This window comes from Pseudopipra pipra, chromosome 7 (genome assembly GCF_036250125.1).
Source record: "Pseudopipra pipra isolate bDixPip1 chromosome 7, bDixPip1.hap1, whole genome shotgun sequence".
Taxonomy (NCBI): Eukaryota; Metazoa; Chordata; class Aves; order Passeriformes; family Pipridae; genus Pseudopipra; species Pseudopipra pipra.
In genome coordinates, this window is record NC_087555.1 from 36,740,993 (window position 1) to 36,766,501 (window position 25,509).

Sequence of the window (25,509 nt, forward strand, 5' to 3'; positions counted from 1 at the left end):
TGGCACATGCCTGGATGTTAGACGGTGTTTTGTGGCCCTTCCTTACGTAGCATGATGTGTTGTGTTCCGTGAACTCTTCAAAATTAGACATTTCTAGCTTATTTAAAGACCTCTTCCACACTTCATGCCCTCATTCACTCCTTGTGCAGTAGGCATGTGAACATCTCCACAGGTGCCATCAGTGCTGTGTCACTACTTCCCTAGGCCGGGAGCACGCCAGAAACCTCAGTAAATTCATAGAAACCATGTTTGAGGCATGTTTTTGCCCTGGGCCGGAGATGAGCCAGTCATTGGTAGACACGTGTGTTCTTGAGTCCTCTCAGAGGTTTTGAGTAATGTGGCAGCGACTACTTGTCTGAACCAGTGCATCAGTTCTCATGGTCTCCTGCTCCCCAGATCGATTACACCCTGTCACACAAACACAGCACAAGTCATCGTCCAAGGGGAAAACCCACTCGTTTCTCACTGCATTCCCAACCTCTTCAGAACCTCTGCCAGCACATGTGAACTCCGATAACATTGTAAGATACTGCTTTGTTGAAATGAAAGCCTTGCTTGCAAGGCCACATTGTCTGAAGTTCTCCCATCCCTCATTTAAATCCAGCATAATTAGCCCAACTACAGACTTTGCTGTTATACATGCTGAAGTATAATGGCTGCTATTATAGCAGCTTGCAGGAGCAAAGATATATGATATTGAACGATATGTTGAGGAAAAATAAACATGTTTCATTTCTTCATTAGATAATGTTTATTTATAGCACAATATATATCTACCTCCACTGTACCATTAAAGTTTTGACTGCTTTTTAACTATAAAATTTGATATTGTTGTGGCAGCTGCACTACTCAAATGATTGCTGCAGTACAGCTGTTATCAAGGAGTAAGATTTATAACTGCCCTACATGGTGTAAAGATATGTGCATATTTACTTTGTGTTTTACTACTTGTGTCCTATATTTTAATGACGCAAGGTGAGATGAAATAGTGAAATAATAAACTCTTTTTGCTGCTGCAAAAACGAATGGCACGATTTGTTTAAAGTTTGGTGTTTAATTTTCTATTGTGCTAGCGATAAAAAAGTTCTTTGCTGTTTTGGTTTATTTAAGTACGTTTTACATGTTTGTAGCCATTTAGGTTTTTTTTTTTTTTCCCCCGTTTTACTTTTTTGAGGAGTGCTCTGGAACTGAAGTGAGAACCACATGCTCGATGAAACATGCCAAGCTATGTTATATCTTAGGTAAGGAACAATATTTTAACCCTTGGAGAGACTGTTAGACCACAACAAGGAGCATCTTCCCTCATTGGTGCTTTCCTAGGATAATTATTGGACGAGTGTGTGGAAAGGACACCAGTATCCACTTTTATGAGGCTGCTGCCCCACATGGCTGAATTGAAGACCCGCACCAGGTATGAAAACAGGTCCAGAAGATCTGTTGGTGAGGGAATGGATGATAAACTCTGTTCAGCTCAAGATGACAGGATCCTGACCATCAGTAAAAATTCTTTTATAGCCAGTGCTGGGCTCTCCTGCTTACGCTTGGGGCTGGTCTCCATAGGATTCAGGTTTTATAAACATAGCGTTTGCATCAGGTACCTTTGGTTAAGGTTTCAGTTTGCCAGTGGCCAATGTTTTTATATATCCTCCCTAGTTTTCCACTTGTTGGATCTCTCTCAACAGGGACTGTCTAATTAAAAGGGCTTGCAAGAGGAATTGGGTTATTTCGTGAAGGTTGAGGTCTTTCAACACAAGTAAGACGACACAGGTCAAATGCAATGTGTAGTCCTGTGTGTAAGGGAAGGATTTTAAATGTTCTCTGAAACTCCAAAACCAGAAGGAAACAAAGAGAGAAACTAAGCTACAGAGGAAAGAGGAGTGATAGACTTTACATTCTTAATTAATTTCTATAATGTGTTTTGTATACTTTTATCTGGTCAATGCTGAGTCCAGTCATGTCCATGGCAAGTTCAATCACGTCACACTAGTTATGAGTGAGGGTAAAAGGGGCATCAGTTGCCCCTTAAACTAATCCATAAAGCAGTACTCCTGGACACTCATCTGCTTTTGGTTGAGTCAATCAAGTATTTGTGTTTTCTAGCAAACTTTTCTCTGTGTTAAATCTATTGCATTTATTTTTTGATTGCAATTCTTGCTTTGTTTGAAACAGCAAAACATTAACAATGTGCTTATCTGCTCTGCTATGAGCCTACTTCTGCCTGTTGCCTTGAACTTTTCCTCTGCCTATTTTAGGTGCATATACCTCTCCATCATATTTTTAATACATTTGGATGAAACTAAAAGAGTATTTGAGATACTTCCAGCTGAAAGAGCTGAGCACTGGACAACCCGATGTTCACAGGCTCTCGCTGAAGATGCAGCCTGCACATCATGGGACAGGAACGTGAGGACTCTGCCAGGTTTTAATGCATCTTACTGGCTATTTTGACTCGGTGAGCACAGTAACTCCTCATGTTATGGTACATTTTGTTTTCTTAGCTTGGCGTACCTTTTTCTGCCACTGCTTATGCTTTGAAAGCCATGTAAAAATGTTGTGAAAACAGGCTTTCTCATGAGGTCTCCTTTCCTTCCTGGATTTTCTCATGTCATAAATCCAAGAATAGCCTTTTGTCTTGATATTTTGGTATTTTTTTTTTTTTTTTTTTTTTCTGGCACAGAACAAAAGTCTATGATGAATTAAAAAAAAAAAAGAAAGAACTGAACTTCATGTCTTGTAGAAGATTTGGCTCTAGTTTTGAGAAAAGCTTCATGCTTCCTATTATTTTATTCAGTCATCCCTACCATGAGATTACTTTGCCTCAGGGTGATGGCTTGTAGAATTTACTCAAGCATTACTTCTTATCAAAACTTTGACCAACAACTTGGTGATCACTGGAGTCCCTAAGCACAGACCTTACAGGGAACTTACAGGCTCATTTAAAATGCAAATTACTGCTAATTAGGCAAACAAACTACCAGTAAAGTAGATATGGCAAGTGAGTTGGCATCAGGTAAAGTAAAAGTGATAATTAATAAACTGGTAATTTGGATGGGTCATTGGTTTGGCTGTGCTTGATCAATAGCTGCTGTCTCTGTTCATTTTGGTTGAAGACGCACCATTTCACCAGCTTTTGGCACCAAGAGAAAAGGGCACTTATGTGAAAAACACACTGCCCAGGCTAAAAAGTTGTGCTGGACCACATCTCTCCTACCAATATCAATATCTTCCAACAGAGGTAGGTCTCTCCCAGTGTAGGGAGCAACTGCATAGGTATGGAGACCAGTATTTTAGACTAAATCATCTTTAAAGAGCTTAATGTTAGTTTTCAGTCCTTTCACTGCTTTTTTCCCTGCTACTCTGCCAGATATTACTGCAGATCAGATTTTGCAATTACAGAGTAACCGCATCCTAATCCCGGGTTTTCCTGCTAATCAGAAACAATTTTTCTGTTTTTAGTTGTGTTACTTTAATTCATTTTGTCTTAACTCTTTAACTGCACTTAACAGAAGATAGATGCCTAAGGTTTTCACCCTTGTTCATGTGGGGAGCTTTTACACTGACCAGACATCAACAGTAACTTTAATATTATGTTACAGAAATATTCTTTGAGCATCTTAAGCACATGATCCTTCAAGGTTCAGGAAACAGAAATGAAAACCAGTAGCTCTGCTATAAAGACTTTTGCATCATCTGTTGAGTCCATTTTCCTTATTTAAAATAGAAAAAAAAAAACAGTTAAGAAGATAGAAAATAAGTAGCTGAAAAACACACTGAAATAACACGCCCACTAAAATAATGAAGCCATAAACACAAGGAAAATTTGTGTTAAGGCTACAAAAATACTTTACCTCAGTTCCCTTGGGGCTGGTCTTTACAAGACACATGGCCCTTTTCACTTTATGAGAAGAATCCAAGACACTCAGCTGGATTTCCAAGGCTGGGCAGTACTTTAAGAAAATATTGTAAGACTGCTGTGTCTGGTCTAACCCAGGACTCTGAGCCTGTGTTCAAAAGAGCTTTATAAGCAAATGCTGGAGCAGAAGTTTGACTTGAAGTGTATCTGTCATCAGCTGATGGTGCCCCCTGGTTAGCTGGTGCATTATAGAGCTGATCCCTTAATGAGGGAAAATCCCAGAGCAGTCCTTATAAAACTCAAATTTTGAGCATCTCAACGCTGCAACTGTTTTTTGAGACTGAACAAAAGCAAAACTCATAAAGCCATAATTTGTTTATCCTTTCTCAGATTCTGTGTCACTGTTTCATGCTTTGCAAATATGTTCCTACCACAGAATGTTTAGGGTTGGAAAGGACCTTAAAGATCATCTATAAAGAAGTCTCCATCTTTACCATCTCTTTGCTTATTTACATTTTCCGAGGAACACAAGAAGTCCCTCTCTTGCTCCCACACACTGATGAGGTGATGCAAAAGTTTGTATCCGCTGAAACTGGAGTGATATAGTCTTAATGGCTGGACAAAAATAGCTCTGTCTTAGTAATTTTTATGCTATTGTTGTTTTCTAGGTCTTAGAAGTCCTTCCCTGTGTCAGAGAAAATTAGTATTTCCTGTTACTGAAGTCAATGAAACTATTCATGTGAGCAAATACTGCTGATTATGAAAAGCAATTGTATATTTTAACGATTATGGCCATATTTTGACCAGAAGTATTTTGACATCCCAGCGAGGGCCAGATTTTCAGCGGGGTTTGGAACTCGGTGCCTTTGATTCTAAATCTTGTGGCCAGGTTTTTTACTGAGATGAACACCCAAAGAGCACTTGGTGAGCTGAGCTCTGTGTGATGAGAAGGGAAAGGAGGCCAAAGGAAAATCCATCTCCCTGCCTTTGGCAGCCTGGCAGGGGCTGATGGTGTGATTCCTTCCCAGGCTCCCACCAGCAGGACGAGGGGTAGGGATGTTCTGCAGTACGTGAGAGCCACACACGGTTTTGTCTTTCAGGATGGCTAAGTAATGACTGCATTACGTGGGTGGCATAAATTTGGAATGTTTTGAGGGAAGTATCTCTTTCTTCGTGTGCCACATTAGACAGGACTGTAGCATTATCTGATAAAGCAAATCTCAGCATCTCTTTGAACAAAATGCTTCTGTGGCGGGCTCTTTGCAGATACATAAAGCTAGACTTGTGTTTCAAACCGTGGAGAGGGGGCTGGACATAGCTGTAGAGGTGCTACAGCAGTGATTTCACAAGACTTCAGTCTTCCCTTCAGTGTGACATTCAGGATGTGATGTACCAACAACATCCCTGTCTTCCTCCCCACTGAAAATGTTTCACCTTTTTATGACCTCATGGGAGGAAAGAATCATTTTTGACTGATTTTAACCATGGCAGTTGTGCTCAGAGATTAAAAACGAAAGTTGTTTTGCCTTTCTAATCATCTTTTAACAGTGCAGCCAAGCCTTTACTAAGTTGAACTGAAATTATTATCTTTTATTATATTACGATCACATAAGAGAGGAGAAAAATGTTCTTATTTAGTCAGTGGGCATTAGTGGTAGTATTGAATATATAATATTATGAAAAGACATTTATAACCTCTTAAATTTGCTCTTTCTATATCTGATCTGGCATTTGCTGCCTCTATGCTGGTGTCCATATGTGTGTGCTATAGATTGGTGTGCGTGTGTTGTAGGGAAGGAGGAAGAGGGCTGACCAGCTAAATCCATCAGAAACAAATATCATGCAACACCAATCTGCTTCAATGCTTTTCTCAGTGCCCAGAAACTCTAATTTCCATCAGGATCTCTAAGTTCTGCTACATTTTTCCAGAGCTCCATTTCCACCCTGCAAAAGTGGTGGAAGTAACTAGAAAGGTACTAGAAACATCGTGAGGTTTGAGTTAAATTTTCTTTAAAGTTTCTATTTGTTCTGGTTTTGTTCTGTTTTGGTTTTTTTTCCTTATTTGGTTTTTTTTCTTTTTTTTTTGTCCTGTTTGTTGGTTGTGATTTGGTTTGTTTTTCCATAGGTTAAGTAAGATGGGAGGAGTTTTGTTGCAGCTATAGGCAAGTGTCCTTTGCAAACACACAAGTAAGAGTGTTTTACAGCAGCAGGTAAGGGGATCTGTTGCTTGACACTGCAGAGGGTTATCCAGTATCACACGGGTCAAGGGCTGTGTTTCTCATCTGCTCTTTCCCACTGGAGGGGGAGGGAGCTGGTGTTCATTGCCCCTTCTACACTCCAGGATTTCTGCTGGAAATTTAAAAGATGCACCTTCTCTACTCCTGCAACAAAGCTCAATGCACTTGTTAAATCCTATCTCAGAGATGTCTTCTACAAAAAATAAATTAATTTTAAAAACCCTGTTTTAAATGAAAGTCCTTTCCTAACAAATAGCATCAGCTGCCTTTTCTTCACTGCTGTTTGGCTGTGATATTTTTCTACTCAAACTAATGTGTAAAACCCCAAAAATATCATATTTGTGTCAGTTCTTTGACTTGCTGTTCACTGATCTGCAGCTTTCTTCATAACACCTGAAGATCATTTAAAACCTTGATAATTTTCAGTGGGTGCAGGAAATGTCAGCTGTCAGCATCTGTTGCTCTGTTATGTATAAATACCTCATTTCTGGTCATACAAAACTCCTAACAGGTTTTTTTTTTTATGTGAGACACAGATGAAATCATGGAATCACAGAACCATCAAGGTTGAAAAAGACCTCTAAGGTCATGGAGTCCAACCATCAACCCAGCACCACCACAATGTTCACCATTAAACCAAGGCCCCAGGTGTCATCTCCACACATCTTTTAAAAACTCCAGGGATGGTGATTCCAACACTTCTCTGGGCAGCCTGCTCTATTTCAACCCTTTCCATGAAAAAGATTTTCCTAATATGTAAACTAAACCTCACCTGGAGCAATTTGAGGCTCTTTCCTCTTGTCCTGTCACTTGTTACCTGGGAGGAGAAACTGATCCCACCTCCCCACAACCTTCTTTCATAGAGTTGTAGGGAGTTGTAAAGTTCCCCCCTGAGCCTTCTTTTCTCCAGGTAAAACAACTCCAGCTCCCTCACAGCTCCAGTCAATCCTCACTGAACTTGTGCTCTAGACCCAAATCCTACTGTCTTCAATAATGTGAAAAGAAAAAAAAAAAGAAAAAAGGCGAATTATGTATTTTTCCACAATAATTAACATTTACTAAAAAGCACATAAAGTTCTTAATATCTCATGTGATTTTTTTATTCCAAATCTACTGGTAGTCAGTGGGATGGAATTTAAAATAAACTCTTTTTTGATTTTGTAGGAATGTTTGCATGTTCCTGGTCGTGTGAGTTGCAGAGAATGTGTGAACTGGAATTTGAAGTCAGGATGGATTAATACATCTCAGGATACACCTTGACAGAGGCATTAATTCACCGCAGGTTCACTCCACATGGAATCTCTGCATTTTTATGACATGTACAGTTGGTTGTAATGCCATACTGGGTATCATGTATAACATCAAAGAGCTAAGTAAGTATAAAGGTATGTTGTATTTCTTCAGCTCACATCAACAAAATCCTTTTCAACCTTGGATACCTCCTGCTTAAAATCTTTAGCTCGTATTGCATTTTTGTTTGGAGCATTTCTGTCCAAGAATAATACTTGTAACAGGAAAATGAAACGACTAGGCTATTTTTTCGGGGGATTTTTTTTTTATAATTTTAAATTATTTAACTCTTAGATGTCCTTGGAAAGCAGACAAAAGTCTACCAAATAAAGCTAAGTTCTTGGAGTATCATCAGCTTGCTTTCCACGCTGTCATGAAATTGTTTTCTTAAATTGGGCTGCTTCCCAAATGAAATTTTCCTCTACTGAGATAACGTCCCACAGCAGATTTTCTGAAGTCTTCAGAGATTATTCCTGGGCCAGGATTTCAGGCTCTGCTGAGCACATTGAGAGAAGTTTCTGCAGACAGGACCAAGCCAGGTGCGACTTGGAAGTTGTGTAGATGTTTTCACGTGGGGCGTGAACCCGGGGTTATAAGTCCTCCTGAGAAGGAGGGTTTGCTCTCTTTGAGCTTAGTGGCCTCTTCTGAGCAGTTTGTAGCATGGCTAGAATCATATAATCACAGACTGGTTTGGGTTGGAAGGGATCTTAAAGATCATCTCGGTCCAATTCCCCTGCCCATGGCAGGGGCACCTTCCACTAGACCTGGTTGCTCCAAGCCCCATCCAATCTGGCCTTGATAGACTGAATATCTGAATCCTTTAGGAAGGTTACCTGAGTAAAGAAATTTGGATGGGGGAGCTCTACTGAATTGATGTTTGCTGGGCTGAGATGTACATTTATGAGAGGGGTGTGGACAGGCCTGGGTCAAACTGGTGTATTCTCTGCTTCCTTTGGAGGTGACCCCAAAATTCCTGTGACAGAGGAAGAATCAGGCTGCCCTCCCCAAAAGAAGACAAAGGGAATGATTGTCCAGCCTTTACCCATACTGATGAGTAGTTAACATTAGCTGGCAAAATATGGCAGGATCTGGAAGAGGTTTTGTTTGACCAAACAGTTTAAAATAGTGGTTGCAATTGAAGCCAGCTGCTGCAGATATTGGCCTTTGCATCAATGTAATTATAATAATCTTTGCACTTTCTATACTGCTGCTTTTCTAGCAAGGCAAATGACTTTCATGCATTTATTTTTGTGCAGTGTATCTGAAAAGTGCCCATCTCTGAGGTGGACAGATGCCAATTGGGACATCGTGTATCGTGTAACATATTTCAGCTCGAGGCTCAGAAATGTCACAGGATCCACAGAATCCTTGAAGAACAGAGAGGACCTCAGCTTCTGATGTGTCACTCAAAGGAGAGGTTGTATATGACACATAGGTTGCTTTATGCCACTATATAATGTGGTGTGCTTATGCAAAGAAGTGCATGTGGGATCGATGGCATATGGTATATTAAGAAAGAATAACACCAGATTTTTAAAAAAATGTATTCATCCATTAAATGGTGTAAATTAAAGTAAGCTGTCAAAATGACAGCACAATAATGCCATCTTTGCAATAGCACATACTGCAGCACAGTTAAATCATATCACTTTTGTGGAAGAATTACAGATGAGATCCAAGAAAAATTGCTTTTGAAATGCAATTCTTTGTTAGTTAAGAATCATCATTGCTAGCCAGGATCCCCTATAAACACATAAAGTACAGAGTAACCATAATAAATCATGATAATTTATATCACAGCTAATTCTGGGGAAGTAGCATCAGGGGTTATACTTCAGATACACTTCATATTATTCAAACTGTAATTATTTTCATTAAAATATAAAATTGCTTACAGCCAAGTTACTTGAAACACACAGCATTGCACATTTAACCATGTACACAACAGGGCCACAAGAGTTCAAAATAAGTAAAGTCAAGTGTTAAATAACAGCACTTATACTTTTTAATTGCATATCTTTGCAGACACAATCAATGCACTTTTAATATTCCTTTTTAGTGAAACGTTGGACTAGGTTTTTCAATCATCATCCTGTTGATTAAAAGTCAATGTCAAAATAAACTTGAGAAAACACTGTGAGCTGCTTGTAAGCACTGCCTCTCTAATGGTTTGTGCATGTCAAGAGGGCACATTTTATTCTAGGAGGAGAAAAAGAAATGCTTCAAGTTTGTGAGAAGGCGAGGGGTGGAAGGCTGAAGAGTTTGAATGTTTTCAAGTGTAATAATTTACAATACCGCTCTCTTTCTCGTGCCTTTCTCTAACAATCTGCATGGGTTCTACAAACAGTAATTAATTTCAGCCTCCAACACCTCTGTGAGGTAAATACAGGCAGTGTGAGGTGCTCTTCATCTGTCCATGGAGCAGAGCAATGCTATGAACCCCTGGAAGATACAGGGGCTGCAGGAGAGCTTCCCTCTTGGACAGCCTGTGATGGAGCATAGAATCTGTGCCTGATAGTTCAATACTGGGTTTGGTTTAATGCTGTTTATCTGATTTCTCTGATGATATGATCATCAGAGCAGCAGAGATGCCAACCTGAGAGCAGTGCATTAGTGAATAGGGCCTGCCCTACCCACACGCTGTGCAGCTGATGGTGGGGGTTTGTCTGTCTTATTTTTAATTATTTTATAATAGGTGAATGAAACCACTTAATACTGCTGGAGCTGTGCTAATTTTCTCTTCTTTTGCAATTTAAACCTTTACTCTTTGAAATGAACCCACAGAAACCCTCTGGCTCTTTGTGTTATTTCTAGTAGTGGTGACATGGGACAGGAGTGTGATGAGACAGGACAGAAATCTTCGTGACCATGTGGAAAGAGGAAAGATAAACTTTACCAGCATGCACATTGCTCCTTTTCTCAAATCACTCTTTGCTGAAGCTTCAGTGAACTGCACTAATCTAAATGTGCAAATCTGATCAGGGTCCAGAGTCTTAACACACTGATGGAGTCTATTTTAGGGCTCTTAACACCTTAAATATATCTATTAAATTGAGAGTCAGATAATGAGTGATGAAATGCAGCCTAAAACATGTTTGTTTGTTTGTTTGTTTGTTTTTTCCTGCAGGATCATCCCCTGTTCACTGTAAGAGCTGGGTTTGGCAGCAGGGATGAATCATAGCTGGCAGCTAACAAGGTCCTCACCTGTTTGTTGCAAAAGTTAGGTAACTATGGTGGATGATACACTAAATTCCAGAAAAAGAAAGGGGAAGTAATTTCAGTTGTGCAAATGGCCCTTGAAGTCAATGGGAGCATATAGAATTTGACTCTAGCCTCTACTTTCAATAATTTCACTAGAAAAAAACCCCAACAAACTCCTGTGGCACATCTCTTGATGCAGGTCTTGTCCACTGCTGGAGATACCACCAAGATATTGGAAATCTGTGGCACAGCTGAATCTTTTCTGTCTGTAACAAAACTCTGTATTCAGACTGGATGAAGGGCCCGGGAAGGTTGACTGAGAACTCTTCTGTTGAAGGCATTTTTTCAGATGGCTTTTCCAGCAACTGTCTCCCATGGTAGTTCCAGGTGAGTTTTGAGTGCCTTTTGAACCTGAGCCCGCTTCCTGCATTTTGTGGTGCTTTTGGCATCTTTGACATATTGAACTCTAATTTTAGTTTAGACTAAAACATCTCCATCTTTTTAAGTCAGGCAGCAGTGAGTCCTCTGTGTGCTGAAATACCATAATCCTTATTTCTCCTGAAGTGGAACAGTCCAAGTTATTTCTGTGATGCCAATAATGGAGGAACTGGTTGTCTCAATTTTTATTTTGTATTCTCACAAACTGGTGAGCACTAGTAGTGTTGGATGTTAGGAACTAAAACACAGAGATTAGGGCTTAATCTCAGCACTAAACTTTTTGACGTCTAACTGATGTCAACAAAGCTGTTTTTCCCAGCTTTCCCATGCCTTTTGTGCAAAGTTACAGGGAGTTCAGAATGACATTCAGCAGTCTTCCCAGGAATTTCAGAGGAAAAGCAATCTTTAGACAAGAAGACAATTCTCTGTTCTTCTGAATTAAGACATTTTTATGGAAGTGAAAAGGATGTGTACAAATTCAGCGGTGAAAAAAAGGGATTTGAGCTCTGGCAGGGCAGTTGGTTGCCATCACTGTTTCCTGACTATATGATAGTGAGCTTGAACTGGAAAAGCCTCCTTTGCTCTGTCCCAGAGGGAGAATCCAAAGTGGTGTGGCCTGTGTCCAATGCTTGTGGTCCTTCTCCAATGAAAAAAAGGTTTATGGAGGGTGCAAACATTTCTGCAAATGGATGACTATTTTACTAGGGGGAACCTGACAGTCTCAGGTAAATCCAAAATATAAAACTCTAAGCACTGCCGCAACCTTTAATGAATTTCCCAAGCATAAATTCTCCTGACAGAACAAAGCAGACCTGCACCCCCTGTGTGGACAATCTCTGTGCTGCCTACACACGTGATTGGTGTGGATGACAAAATATATATCCTTCCGATTTTTTCTATTCCTACAATTTTTTCCCCCTTGATTTCTATTCCTCATTTTATGCAGCTTGCAATGGCCTTGCTAAAGACACCACAGTCCTTCCACGTGCACTTCTATATTCAATATATGGACTTTGGATCCCAGGATGGATTAGGACCATGCCCTTTTAGGCATGAAAGAACATTTTTGTCCTTTTAGAACAGATTTTTTTTTTTCCATTTAGATTAGACATCAGGAAGGAATTAGATGGTGAGGCACTGGAACAAGTCACCCAGAGAAGCTGTGGCTGCCCCATCCCTAGAAGTGTCCAAGACCAGGTTGGACAGGACTTAGACCAACCTGGGCTAGTGGAAGGTGTCCCTGCCCATGGCAGGGGAGTGGAACGAGATGAGCTTCAAGGTCCCTTCCAACCCAAACCATTCTATGATTTGTCCTGTCACTTATTATGTAAACAAACTGTGCATTATTTTATCCCTTCTACCATTCGTTAATTTTAGACCTTTACAATGAGAGACCGAAACAGAAGAAAATAGGTAGAGGGGTGGAAAGCCATTGAATTATTTGAGGTTGTGTGAGATACCAGCAATCTCCCCAGGAATATAACTTTTTTTAGTTCAAGTTGACATTTAAATTGCATTTTGTGCTGGAACGAGAAGTCAGTGGGAGAAGAAGAATATCAAATGAAATAGTGGCACATGTGGTGAGTCACATTTGCTATTATTTTGTAAGTATTATAAAAATATATCTGATTTTATTGGAATTGACAGAAAATTATTAAAAATTTGAGATAAAGTTTTCCTTTGGTAAACTGTGCCTTACAGATGGCACATCAGAGAAAATTCTCTTCTTGTTAAGAAATCAAAACAGTTCAGGGAACACGGCAGCATCAGGATAATAATAGTTGACAGGTACAGTGGCTGTGAACAAACACCCATATCATGGTATCTGAGATACCATATTTTCCCCACTAAAATTAAACTATGAGCTCTCTTTGACAATGTTATGTTAATTATATGCCAGCCTTTGCTTCAGTTCGGCTTAATACTGCTTTAATTCCCTCACTAGCAGGTCTTTTTTGGAGTTCACCAGGGATGTTTGGTTAGAACTCTCTTTCCACACCTCAAATCCACCCCAAGCAGAGCTCCAGCAGCTGCTGAGGGTAAGTTGGACACAGGTAGGAGAACCAAGTGAAACACAACCCTGTAATAACCCCATGGTAACTCTGCTTGCCCCATATGTTTGTGCTGACAGCTGTGCTCTCGATTTTCACTGCATTTAAACTCAAATTATGTTCTATGCTTAATGTCACAATGACCAGGATGGATTAAGCATTTTTGAAACTAACTGCATGGATTCGGGACAACAGGATTTTTATGATGATAATTTGCTATTTCAGTATGAGACTAAACTGATAGTAAAATTGACAAAGTCCTTACATAAAAAAAAGGCAAAAAAAGTAATCAGTCTATAGTTACATTTGTCAAACCCCTTGATTAAATTGGTGTTCAAAGCAATAACAGCCACAATTTATATTACAATATATTGCATTTTTATGCACAATAGAGAATGAGACAAAATATCATGTGTCAGTGAATGCCACTTCAAGTGAGGTAATTAATTAATTCAAGCAAGGTAATTAATTCTATAATAAATAAATCTGTAGCATTAGACAATTTCAAAGTTAATGCACTGGTTTTTTTCCCCCAAAAGGCTTGTCTCTTCTGCTGATTCCCAGTCTCCTCACCTCCAGCAAGTGTTTTTAGGTGGAATAACTTCCTAGTTTTAGTTTGACTCAAAAAATTTAGAAAAAATATAGGAACTACTGGGATCATTCAGGGAAGGATTCTTTTCTAGGTGGATTCAGACATGAATATATGAGTTGGCTGTTACTTTTAGGCTTTCCAGTAATGCTTAGAACTGCCTTAGCTTTCTGAGCAAATCAGTCATTCCAAAAATAAAAGAAGGGCTCTTCTACCCCCTTTTCTCTTTCTCTTGCTGTGACATTACAGGGGGAAAACCTGCATTCGTTCTGCACAGCAGAGATAATTACATTTTGATAGTCTTAATGAATGAGTTTATATAGAAATGTTATCGCTCTGACAGTTGAGAACAGGCTGAAGCACAAGTGTAGTGATGAGGCTGAAAGCTGTGCTTGAATATATATGAGTGCACAAGCAGCATCCAGACTAATTCTTCTTCAACTCCTTAAATTGTAGCCTGAGATGCACAGGAAGCCTTGCAGTTGCTCTCTACTTGTAAATGTGAGGGGGAAGTGAAATTAGCATAGATAAAAGTAAACCTGAAAGATATGTATCTGTGCTGGTATGCAGAATTGCAGGGTCAGTGAAATCATTCAGAGCTCTGGGCTTAGATTCAGCATATTCAGAAGGTAAAACATCGAAATTGGGGAGAAACAGGGAAGTGAGAAACGGTGCAGTAGGAAGAAAACAGAAATACTGAAGCTTTTTGGAGATTACTACTTCCAGTGAGGAGGAGTGTCATGAGAGCATGGGGGGAAAAAAAGGCTTGCAGAGCCCTGTTTTGGGTGGTTCTAGTCACCATGGTGTTATCTTCCAGAGCTGCCTCCTTCCAGTGCTCCCACAAGATTTCACTCATCCTTTTGCGCTCTATGTAGGGACCCAGAGCACCCAAGGGCGTGGGACCTCTGCCTCCCACAGGAGCAGCTTCTGCTCCAGGCAGAAAAAATTGTTGAGGCATCATCAACCCTCCCCAGACACTTCCTCTTGAACCCAAGCTTTCGAAAGCAAGATGTCATGGATAAACAAAACAACCAAACAAAGAGGAAATTCCCTGAATGCCCCAAATATAACTGTTGTCTTTCCTAGTGGTGCTTTTCCTTCAGTGAGATTTTCTCCATTACTGTGAAAATGGCACCAGAGAACTCAGAAGCCTCTATTTTCTTGCTAATTTAGCAAATATAAATCAGGTGTTAGTGCTCAGATCGAAAGAAGATGCCAGATCCAAAGTATGTTCAAGGCAACGAGATTCCTCTCATTGAATCAAGTGAATTTTGGATCAAATATTTGGAAGTCCAGGCTGAAATGCAACACAATGTAGAGGAGAAATGTCAAGTTTGATTGCTGCTGGAAACATAAGAAAGCAGTGCTGCTGATCCAGAGGCCGAGGCAGGAGCTGAGAAGGTTAGCATGGAGATGACAAGCCACTCTGGCTCGAGGAGTCCATCTGAGGTTCCTTCTCTTGCCATTCCTCAGTTCCCCATCTTCTCTGTCACACTGCTTCTACAGAAACAGCATATTTGTAAGAGAAAAAGAGTATTATCGTGGTCTTCTGCAGCAAATAGAAAGGAAGTGAAACTTAAAAAAAAAAAAAAGGGAAGGGGGGGAAAAAATCCAAGGAAAAGCCACTTCAACCACCTTTCTCCCAACTACCTAGCGTGTGCCTGCTCTAGAGCAAGGCTGGAGTAGATCAAAGACAGACCTAACCCAGAAAGGTTTGCTAAAGCCTGGATAAAATGGGATAAGGATCTGACTCACCACTTCCTCTGGTTTTTGGAAAACCTAAACTAAATGGCCACGGCTTTTCAAATCCAATCCAACCCCTTCTTCCCACCCGGTGTTGGCTCTGCCCCGTGTTCCGAGGGGAGCCGTTCTCATGACTCAAGGGGAAGGCTGACCACCATTCTCAACTGTGTCCCTGTGTTCCTCCTTACATATTTGGTAAAAAGAAGGAAAAAGAAAAAAAAAAAAGAGAAATCCATATTCCAGTTTTATGAAGACACAAGCACATACACAGCAATGCTTGATCTGAAGCCAGCTAATGGAGAGGATATGTTGAAACCACCAGGCATATTGTTATGAGGAGAACAATAGATATTGGCAACATTGTTTGATCCATGTGCCAAGGGTAAAATTAAAGCCGTATGTTCACCCCACCAGACACAGATTGTGGATGGATGTTTACGTAAACAAAGGGTTTGTTAAACCGTGTTATCATTTTCTTCCTTTGGCTCTCAAACTTCCAGGCCAGGTACATCAATAAACTCTTTTCTTGAAGAGTCAGGAAGAACCACATCAATGGCAATAGTTACATGAAACCTTGGTTGATTACCATGTGGATATATAATAATTCTTTTCTTCCCTTAACCTCTTGGAATAGCAGCGATCAGAGCCAACCTCTTTATTCTTGCAGGGGAAAAAAAAATCCTCCATAAAGTGCCTACAGATTTTTCAGGAGAGCCTGGGGACCGAATCAGGAATAAGCTGTAGGAAAAGTTTTCCTATTTCCTACCTGTGCTACCCAGCATCTCTACCTCGTCAGCACTGCTTGTGGTGTTGTTAAAGCAATTGGTAGAAAATGAATCTGGAAAATTTCCCAGAGTGTACAGCTGCCCTTTTAACTTACACCTCACCAACCCACCCTAAGTCAAGTAACCGACATGTGGTGTGTGCTCCTCTGGGAGCTGCGGGAGCACAAATACAGCTGTGCAGATCTGGCACACGGGGTTTTTTGATTTCATATTTGCTTGCTGGCCAGACAGCAGTTAGGATTTCAGGGAAGAATCACCCACTGCTGTCTTAAAGAAAAAAAAAAAAAAGACAGGAAAAAGTGGAAAAATCGTGCAATGTTTTATCATGCTTGTCTTGTTGTTCAAACCTTCCAACAGGAATATGCCACAAGTTGCTTGTGCATTACTGAGCTGTGCACACAGAGGTCTTTTGGAGTTCATATTTATTGCTGGACTTTGTGGAATTTTATAAAAATTCCTAGTAGTTCTGGGTGCATTGAAAAACTTTTACTTTTTTGGTCTGACAGATAGATTGCCATAGAATTACATAAAATTTCTCAATTAAATAATTGAGGAATCCTGATGTATTTGCTTTTTTCCCTTATTTTATTTGTTTTATTAGTGTCTACTATATTGTATTAAATTTATTAATAAATAATTATTTTTGTAAAAAAATATATAATAAAGGTGTGGCCATGCTGGTTCAGAGCATCAGTCTGGGACTACACACGTCTCTAGCTACCTCAGCACAAAAATTCCTGATTGCTGTAAACCAGAGTTAGATATTTTTAAATGCCTACATCTTTGATTTCGTTGTGAAAAACACCAAAATCAAAGAGACTTTATTAAAAAACTTGTAGCAATAAATTTTCTCCCTTTCTCTGCGATATCAGCAGCTGCTCTGCTTTAGAAAATGCAAACAGCAATTTTCGGGGTTATCTCCGTGTTTCTGGCTGGCACTGATGCTTTTGGCAGAGATTACTTGCGAGAGAGAGTCTGCTGGATCTTATAGGACCTGCTTTGAAAACAGGCAATCACAGGTACTGAAAAGATGTATCATCTTCGTTTAACTCTGGCAGTTAGAGGAGGACTGATCGCTAAACTGGTCTAATTCAGCTCTTCTCAATCACTTGCAGAGATGAGAAAGTTGTTGGAGAGATATCACTGGAGGCTCTGGGATTTTCTTCTGAAGTCATTCTGAATTAGCTGCTAATGGGGAGCTTTCTTTGATAGCTCTTTTATAATTAAATGCAGCTGGATGGAAATCAACCACAAAGGGAACTCAAGTTTGTTTATCATTACTTCTGACTTTGTTAGCAGATGTTTTCTGAGTACCATGGTAGCTTGTTTAATTTGTCTCCGTGTAATGTGAAGCAGGTAAACTTTGATTAATAAACTGACAAGTACATTCCTTAATTTATTTTAGAAGTTTCCCTCTATGTCTGTTATAGCACATGTACCAAATCCCAAAAGGAAGAAAATAACTGTTTTTGTTTGATTTTTTACTGTTATTTTTAAGGCTAAGGCCAGATGAAAACGTGCCTGTTGGTAACACAGCCTTCACCTTGTAAGGGGCACAACCACCGGCAAACTTTTGCCATGTGTGAAAACTGCACACGTTGCATTTCCCACTGCGCTATTCAGTGTTAATTTATGAACAAGAATTCACCTTAGTTTACAGGTTATTTATTTTTCTGCTAATTCTGTTGGAAACACCCTTTATTTTTGGCCTCAGGACGTGCCCACCCTCACTAATTGTGGTGGACGACTGCATGCCCACAGTCATGCGTATGCAATTTATATTTGATGTTGTCAGTAAAAAGTTACCTTGGAAAAATGCTTAAGCATGCAAATATAAATGATTGAACTTGAATGCTTAGATGCAATTTTTCCTTAGTAAGACATCTCCATCTACATGTGAAATCCACAATCCTGGCCATAGCTCTTGTTCAGGTTGAGTGTCCAGCACATTAATGGAATTATCCGAAAATTCTGCAGTGTCTCAAGCAACATTTTAAATTAAATAGATTGTCCACTTTCTTCAAAGTGTTTCAGATTAACAACTTGGGGATAGTTGCTAAAATGGCATAGGAAATACATATGGAGCAGTTGGTTCCCATACATAAGATGAACAGCTTCTTTCTTATCTTCCTTCTGTACTGTGTGTTTCCCTTCCTTCTCTCTCTCTCTCACTCATTTATCTGCTTCTAATTTACAAGAAAATTATTTCTGCCTCTGTCTAACCTGATCTTCTATACTGCAGAGATGACCCTACCTCAATTTGTAGCATTTACTCACTGCTTTTTTTTTCATTCTGCCCTTTCTAACAGCAAGGACTTGGACATCTGCTTCACATCACGATGGAAAGTGGGGATCATCAGATGTTTGTAGCTGTCCCACCATTAAGTCAAGGCTGCCCTCCTTGCTCTGGCCCATGTCAAGGCCACCTCCCTGGGCTCTGCACACCTGATTTAGGCACTAACCATTGCTGGCTGCCTCTAAGGAAATGAAGAGTTTAGAAATGCACAGCTGAGGGGTAAAAACATCACTGGATCCACAGATACAGCGATGCTGGGCAGAGCTGGGACCACCTTGTGCTCAGGTGAGATAAAACTGCAGTACCTCAACCCAACTATGAGTTTGTACTGCCATCCCTGCTGAATATTTCTAGTCTTCAGAGGGAACCAGCATCTTTTCTGGGTGCTGGGTGTCCCTCTCACTTTTGGTGCTTTGAACTACAGGATCACGGTTCTTCATATTTATTATAAACAACCTGTTGTTTTTTATTCTGTAGCTTAAGAATTTGCTTTTTGAATAATTACTTTGTACATTTTAAAAAAAATAGAATTAATGAGCCAGAAATAGAATTGACAATAATTCTTGCTTTTCAGTGCAAACATATTGAAATGAACCTTTCACAGTTGAAAATCCCTGTTACCTCACCTGCTGGCAAAAATACATTTTATTGTGAGATTTTTTTGCACTTTTGAAGACTATTGAGGCTCTTTGACAGCAAAGTGAAATACAAGGTTGCAGCAAATTAATAAGAGGGAGAACCTTTTTGAAATGAAAAATCAAATCTAATTCAGTGGACTTTGTTCTGGTTGGTGATTGTTTGGTGCAGTCAGGTGTGAACCAGCTTGTATCTCCTGCCAACAGTGAGAGCCCAAAAACTCAGCAAATAATTGCTGAATGACTCCAGCTTCAGGGACTTGGACACCTCAGACCTGACCACGGAACACTGGCACGTGTTACTGCCTTACTGCAATAATGGGATCTATGGGCCTGAGCTAATATTTTAGCTACAGGGAAGTGTAGGATATGCTGGAAGACTACGTGTGTAAGAAAAGAAAACATTCCTGAGTCATCCTTTTTCAGAGCAGAACGAGGCATAAGATAGTAAATGCTGGGTATTTTACTCTGCCTTTACATTTCCAGGATGGGGGAGCTTTGTAAGCTCTCCTTACAAAACCCAGAGTTAAGGGATTAGCAGAACCACAAGGTTTCCTCTATATTCACGATCCAAGAAGCAGATTAAAAAAGGATATACTATTTGATCAGCAGCTTCCTGCATATGGAAATCCTGGGTCACCTTGCTGTTCCTTGATGTCTAAAGCCTGCTGTTAGGTTTCTGCAAGGAAAAACGTGTGTTTTGCTACAGTTTTAAGGACAAAGACGGTGGAACTGAGCAGGGCTGTGATATGCCAAGAAGTCGAGCACTGAGCCCACGCAGGTCACCACCAGCCAGTCAGGTGGTGGCTGCAGAGATGGTTTTGTTTGCAGCATTTTCACACATATTTATTCAATAAGGCTTTTGTTTTACTGAAACTGAGAAACACTATACGGCATTATCCTGATTTTGAAGCGACAGTGCCAAGGGGACTTCAGTAAAGGATTTGAAGGCAATTGAATCTGAAAAGTAAAGCTTTGTGATTGCTTAGTTATTTTTGAAGCAATGCTTACATTTAAGATTTATGTACAGAAACAGACTATATCAATAGTAGTGAAGTGGTTTCAGGCCAAGCCTTTTTCAAAGAAACTTATGAACAGAAGGTCATTTCAGCGTTCTTTCTTCTCTTGCAAAGAGACAAACACAAATCCCACCTCACTGTATTTGTATAATATATAATACATTATTATGCTGCTGCATTTAGTAACTGCTTGTACTTCCACAAAAATATCTGGAGCTTTATTCTTGATTATAGTGCACTGCCAACTGCAAGTAAAAGCAATTGTTATCCTCAGAGTTTCAGTGACCTATTAGGAAGATATAAATTGTGACATGATTTTTTTTTCTCTCTGTAAACTTCTGAAGCCTCATCTTACACCCTCTAAACCCCATCTTAAAAATACATAATACAGAGACTTTGCTGAATCCTCTGATGATACTACAATATTGAATCATCTTTATATAATTATGCTGGTGAATATAAAGTATCATTGTTTTCAGTATCTTTCATGAAAGCTGTTTTGACCTTCAGATTAAAGGATCCATATGGATTTCCAAATGAAAAAGTTGGAGCTCCTGTTTTAAAAACTAGAGCTCTGGTTCAGCACACAGACCTCAGATGTGCTTCCACTTGAAAAAACGCAATTGTACCAGCGTATATCCCGTCTGAATTTTTCTCCTGGGTAAACTCTTATAAATGAGTGCATCGTGCATAATGAGGATTGGAGGTTAGCTGCTTCCAGTGAATTCCTTTTCAAAGTGCAAGAAAGAAGCAGAGCAGCAAGGAGGAGAAATCCATTGGTATTTGAGCTCTGTAGGATGAAGAGGTTTGCTGCTGGGGGAAGATCAAGAGGAGGCAGTAGGAATATTTTGGGCACTTCTGAAGGAGAGATGGAGACCATCTGGTAGAGAGGATGCTTAAAGGAAGAATGCCAGGACAGAGATAAAAGTAAAGGGAAAGGAAATAGTGACTGAGTAACATCAAAGAGCGAGGCTGACTATAGAGCAGAAGTGAAGGAGTAGCAGTGACCCAACATAGGCAAGTCATGATACAAATGGTGGCACTGGGCAATGGATCCATATGACTCTGTGAAGGCTCAGAGGAAAAGCTCAGTGTTTTAATTTCAGGAAAGTCTCCAGGAAAGTGGTGTTGACATCTTTGGAAGGCTTATAATTTAAAACTGATGCAGTAAGCAGGGTTCCTGCTGTTTCAGAAATACTGTCCTGGAGTCTAATCCAGATAGTGTCACTGTAGCAGAATTTCAAATGGAGAGAGGCCAAGAAGAATGTTTCTTCCCTCTTCAGCATCAGCATCTTTTCATTGGAATGATTTGAAGGGTATTAGAAGTTTCCGTTGAGTTGCCTCCTAAGGCTCGTGTCCTGGAGCAATGGTTGGTGTGTGGTCCTTCCCTGTGTTGGGCTGGAGCTGATCTCATGTGAAAAAGGGAGATGCTGGTTTTGCTTTGCTTCTGCTGAAGGAGAATAGCTATTGGCCAGTCCTTTCCTCTTGCCAAAGCCTGGAAAACGTTTCTGTCACTGGAATTCCATCGAGAGGGAAAATATGGCAATCCCCATGTTTTTTGTGAGTAAAGTAGCACAGAGTAAAATAAGTCTGATATTCCCTTGTGTCTTAGTTCTCCTTAACTCTGCTTCTCACCAACCTTAAAGGCACAGAGTTGGGGCAGGTGACAAACCTAATTATAAAGGCTGTGCTCCTGTCTCTCTTCACCTTCCTTCTTCCCATCTGCCTTTATGAGGAGACTTTCTGCATGCTAGAGGAATTGTGAGGGCAAATACCTTTGTGGATTTAAGATCAAGGCTTGAAATAATCCCTTGGGTTTTTTTCTTTTCCTCTTCTTTTTTTCTTTTTTTTCCTACAAAACAGGTGTGTTACTTTTTACTGAAGTCAGTCCAAGGAAAGAAAAAGAAGAAAGTACTTTTAGGGAGTGATTAATCCCATCTTAAAACAAGTGTGTAAGACAGGTAGGATAAGTCTCTCTGAAAACGCCAATCTGTCATCACTATCTATAGAAGGAGCCTTCACGAGCAGCTTAGAGTAGGTGTTTGACTTTTACACAGTTAAATTTAGATGAGATGATTGCCACTTTATAAGTCAGTCAAAGTGTTTGTTTATCAATGATTAACTATAATAGATTGAAAAGTTGTGAGAGATAACAAAAGTAAAAATATAATGCCATTGATGGAGATATCATATCATAAGAAATAGCAGTAACAAATGCAGATGGTTAACATTTACATCCCCATTGTTTTTATTTTACTGTTAAATCTTCCCAGATTTTAGATCTCGTTTGATCTGAAGAAGGAAAAATTCGCCTCTGCTTTGGCGTAAGCAAAAACTGCTGAAATACTTGTAGGATAAAGAAGTGATTTGTCCTGGAAATGTCAATTCTTATATGTAGGGTCATTAATCCATAAAACGAATTTGCAAACATTTATAAATTTCCTTTAGTGTTGTTGCTGTTTCACTTGTCGTGCTTCTGACTGGTCTCTAAATGAAGATTGTACTCAGAAGGTCCTGCAAGGCCTGTGCTGGCAGGTTGCAGGGCTTGGTTCTGCATGTGTCTTGACCCAATGTGCACAGCCAGTTACACTGAAACAAACACACTCTCATTTAAGAGAATTAATCATATTTCAGGCTGTTACCCAAAGGGTTTCATTGCGTACGATGCTTTCAGCAGTCATTATCATATTGTAAAAATAAATGGATGAAATAATTTTTCCTATACAAAAATTAATTCTTGACTATAGTCTAGTTTACAGAGCAGATAAAGCTTGCAAAAGAAAAAAAAACAACAACCCAGTAGATGCTCAGAAGTTTCAGCATATTGGGATGCTAGGAATTTTAAACAAAGTTGGAGAAAGCATATGGTATATATGGACGGGAAATCCTGTGGTAGTTTTGATTTTACAAAGAAAAAAGTAGTTGCTTAAGTTCATAAATCTGTTGCATGCAGTATTCAAATAGAAATATTCATGATCGTAGCTTTCCTCTTTCTTTAAAACGCTGCTTTCAAGTACAGATGGTCCCATACCACAAGTTTGGAATCCAGATTTGGATTTGGACCTGACATTTATCAGAGTGCAGGAATATTTGAACCTGGAATCTGAGGTCAGGCTCTGGTGGAATGAACAGGCTACTGCACAGGTCTGGATCGAGTCAATCTCCCCCATGTTTCAAGGTATAGGTGTGGAAAATACAAGGATTGGGTTTGACCTGCTCTCTAACTGTAAGGTATTTAAATTTTAAAATGAGAGACATTTAATGAAGTGGGAGGCTGTGATTATTGTTGTGCCTGAAGGATGAAATTGCATAGGGGGATCCGACTGACTAAGTGCTGTTGGGGATTGTAACAAGAGACAGGAACTGCCTAGGATGGTTTCCAGCTTTAATACCTGTCCAAGGTCAATGAGAGTATCTATGATAAAGTACTGAGATCCCTGATTTATTATGCAGTGCTTTTACCACAATAGGTTTGTCTCAGTATTATTCTTAACCTGTTCCTGGAATAATATATAATGCCTTAATAAAACCATACACCTGGATGCAGGAAGGGACTTAGACTGCAAATGCTCAGAGTTTCTCTTTAGGTTAAAAATCCCTTATATTTTGAGATTAATGGCTTCTAGTCCGTTTTTAAATGTTCCATGTGGATAGTGAAGGCGTAACTATCAAAACACTGTAAAATCATAATGTCTGTGTAGCTATAAATTACTGTTTTCAAAATGAGCTGGAGGTCTCCAACTTATTCCTGAGTGCAAATTCTTAGATGATATAAAATTGCTCTAAAAATGATTAGGAGCAAGTTTTCTGGCTTTTGCCAAAGGGAAGACAGTTGTGGGTCCACCCATTAACTGCATGGTAGTGTCTGTATTGGTGACACTGAAACTAGTCCTGAACAGTATATATTGGGTAGACCAAAATCATTTCAGATCAGGGATTGATTGAAAGATGTGAGGCTTTTTTGCATATTTCTCTGATATGTTTCTTTTTTTTCCCTTTGTCAAGTTCTGAACTACTTTGTATGAGAGAGACTTTGACGGTGAATTCCACTGATGGTAAAGTGCTGGTTCCATGACAGATAGTTTAAAAGAAATGTTGTATTGGCTTAAAGTATTTTCCTAAGTCAAACACATAACATGGCATTCCAGAAAACAGGTAAAAGAGAAGTTTCAACTCATTATTATTTGAGTTAAATACATATGCAATGATTACTTCTAAGAAAAAAAAATGCATAATTTAAAAGATTATTAGGGTGGTCTTTTGTGGGGCACAGAAAAAACCTTTACAGATGTTATGGGCTCTTTGGGGTTATGCTTAAATAAAAATTTGGAGAAGTGCCTCATTTGAATTTATACTCCCTTTGTGGTCCATCAAAAAGGATTCATCTCCTATTCAAATGAAGAGTCAATATGTTAGTCAGATCAAATACCATTAATAAGATGCTAAAAATGCTTCTGAGGAACAGGGGGATTTCTTTAACAAGCCATAAAGTGCTTTTTAATCCATTTCTGACTTGTTAAGTTCTTTGTGATTCTCACAACTGTTCCATCATGACGCAGCTTCAGTCCTTTGTGCAGATGGAAAAAATCAAGGTGTAAATCAAGGGCAGTGCACAGATATTGCCTTTCCTCTCCAACTGTTCCCAAAGCCACCGTGGTCCTCCTTGTACTTTCCTATCTCACTTCTATTTAAGACACTGGTGCTGGTGGGTGTTTTGGCTTGATAAAGCTGTGTTTAATGAGATTGCCAAATCATAGAGCCTAAGTTTTGTTAAAGATTCGAAACAACACGAAAGAATGAAACTGCGTCTCTATACTACAACAGAAGTAGGATACTTTGAAGAGAAGAGGTGCTGCTGGTACCTTGAGAGAAGGAAAATCTGCTTTACAATCAGTGCTCTCCCCTCTGCTTTGCAGAGCTGTTTGCTGAGTTATGTGTCTCAGAAAAGTGGCCTAATATTGCATTTTTGCTGCAGACACAGCCTCAGCTGCACGGGGGCCCAGGGACGTAGGAGTTCTCCAGATATATCTTCCTAACAGTGGAAAGGAACTCTGAATAGATGGAGAAATTATGAAGAGGCTGATGAAGGGGGTGCTTTTTTCCTTGTCTTCCTGGTCACATCAGTGTAGAAGAATTCTTCTGTAGATTAGCTCTGAGTTTAAAAGGATGATCCTTAACATTTGTCTGACACCCAGGATGCATTTCTCATTCCGGTGATGTCAGTGGCAAAACCTGTTTTGCTTCAGTTGAAGTTACATATTCATCACTTTAATTTTTTTTTAATTTAACTAGACATATCTAAGTTTTAGGATGTGAATTACAATTAGAAAATAGATATCTAATTAAAAAAAAAAGGTAAGTGTTTCTGATTA

The 25,509-nt window shown here is 39.5% G+C and overlaps 2 long non-coding RNA genes across 2 annotated transcripts; both read left to right on the forward strand.

The window, feature by feature from the left end:
* Positions 1-7,258: 7,258 nt before the first annotated feature.
* LOC135417632 (uncharacterized) lies at positions 7,259-10,963 on the forward strand. Its single transcript, XR_010432156.1, has 4 exons — positions 7,259-7,463; positions 8,637-8,797; positions 10,508-10,604; positions 10,781-10,963. It is a non-coding gene; the product is annotated as an uncharacterized LOC135417632 (long non-coding RNA).
* Positions 10,964-12,970: 2,007 nt separating this feature from the next.
* On the forward strand, positions 12,971-22,157 carry LOC135417633 (uncharacterized). The gene is made up of 3 exons (XR_010432157.1): positions 12,971-13,058; positions 18,497-18,768; positions 22,001-22,157. It is a non-coding gene; the product is annotated as an uncharacterized LOC135417633 (long non-coding RNA).
* Positions 22,158-25,509: the final 3,352 nt, after the last annotated feature.